The following is a 2,099-nucleotide window of genomic DNA, read 5'->3' on the forward strand; positions in this document are numbered from 1 at the left end:
CGTCGACAGCAGGGTTCGAACCTGCGCGGGCGAAGCCCAATAGATTTCAAGTCTATCTCCTTAACCACTCGGACATATCGACGCTATCGGAAGGTAGATCTTGCTTTATTTACCTAACCTTTTATAATCCATATTTGATGGCACTTATAGTTCCAACGAATGAATCCCACCATGACAACGCATCAGACGGTAATGCATATTCCAAGAAGGCGTGTGCCAGCCAGCCACGTGCAATTAATTCTGGCCTTGCAATGTTTAATAATTTCTTGCCAAATGTCCGCCTCTGTCTTCTTCAATTTATACACACGCGCGCGGAGTTGTTGGTTTGGAATTTGGTAATAGTGGTTTCAAATATTTTTTTTAATATTATATTAAAATAATTCGAAAATATAAAAAAAACATCGTTTTTTTGCTAAATGTCTGCCTTTGTCTTTTTCGATATATACACACGCACACCCACCAGCTAAATTTCTAAAGGCAGGCAATGAAGAGCATAATTACACCACTAGGAAACATGCGAGGATAAGTCTAGAGAAGTTTACGCATGCTTGAATCATTGGATTTAAATAGAAAATAAATTTAGGTAGTGTTTAATACGGTAATAATAATTATTTTTAAAGCATTTTTACTAATACATACTTTAAAATAATACTTTTTAAATAAATTTATTCTTAACAGTACATCAAAATAATTTAAAAAAATAAATATTTCAAAAAAAAAATTTGAGCGGAAAAAGCTTATACAATTCAAATAAAATATGTATCATACCTGTGTTTAAAATATAGACATTATAACAACCTTTGAAATGCAAGATCAAGCAAGAGGCTCCATATCAAATTATGAATTGAAATCCTATAAGTAGTTGCATTTTTGGTGTAATATAATGATAATGAAGCTAGCATTGGCCAATGCATTGATGGCCCCTTGTTTTCAAAGAAAATTCTATGGGAGAGGAGAGGCATTCAAGACTTTTAACCCCACCAATCTTAGTCTGAGTGGCAAGTCAATTAGAAAGAGAAAGATTACCAATATTTTTTAAAGTTTTTTTTTAATTTAAGAATATATTAAAATAATATATATTTTTATTTTAAAAAAATTATTTATGATATCAATATATTTAATAATTTAAAAATATAAAAAATTAATTTTAATTTTTTTTTATATTTAAAAAAACATGATTTCAACTACATTTTCAATTTGATCATGTAATATCACACGTTTGTTTAAAGTATGATTGAAATTTAAAAAAAAATGATAAAATATATTGTTTTTAAGAAAATTATATTGAAAAAGAAGAGACATTCAAGACTTTTAACCCCACCGATCTTAGTCTAAGTGGCAAATCAATTAGACAGAGGAAGATAGGTTATTAATATTTTTTAAAGTATTTTTTATTTAAATATATATTAAAATAATATATATTTTTTAGAAATATTTTTGATATCATCCCATCAAAAAAATTTAAAAATATAAAATAATAATTGATCAAAAAAAATTTAAAAATATAAAATAATAATTTTAAATTATTGTTTTTAATATTTTAAAAAACACGATTTCAATCTCATTTGCAATTTAATTATATAGTAAAACCCCCTTTAAACTATAAGTGGAATTAAAAAAAATAAAAAATAATGTTTTTTAATCAAATTAAAGTTTTACCACATGGTCTATAAGTATGTTTGGTATTATGGTAACTGTTGTGGTTTGAAAAAAGTTATTTTATAAAAAGTATTTTTAGTTAAGGTTGATTTAAAAAAATATATGTTCGATTGAAATTGAGGTTAAACAAAAAGTAGTTTAATGCGTTTAGTTAAAAGAATGCTTTTCAAATTGAGGTTATAAAATAATATATATATATATATATTGATGGTTTTTAATTTAAATATTATAGATTTAACTACTGTTATTACATTATACAATAAATAACATTGATATCAAATATTTTTTTATTATTCCATTAAATTATTTGCAATTTCATTACATATGAAATTTATCGAATAAGGACTATATTTTCTATGATTTCTTAAGCGCACAACAACAAAAATTAAATTTTTTATTACGTCATTTATAATGCTTTTTAAATTGAGATTATAAAATAT

The 2,099-nt window shown here is 24.7% G+C and overlaps 1 non-coding gene across 1 annotated transcript; it reads right to left on the reverse strand.

Moving 5' to 3' along the window:
* Nucleotides 1-82, reverse strand: TRNAS-UGA (transfer RNA serine (anticodon UGA)). Its single transcript has one exon. It is a non-coding gene; the product is annotated as a tRNA-Ser (tRNA).
* Nucleotides 83-2,099: the final 2,017 nt, after the last annotated feature.

The sequence above is a fragment of the Populus euphratica genome, unplaced genomic scaffold (assembly GCF_000495115.2).
Source record: "Populus euphratica unplaced genomic scaffold, PopEup_1.0 scaffold147.1, whole genome shotgun sequence".
Taxonomy (NCBI): Eukaryota; Viridiplantae; Streptophyta; class Magnoliopsida; order Malpighiales; family Salicaceae; genus Populus; species Populus euphratica.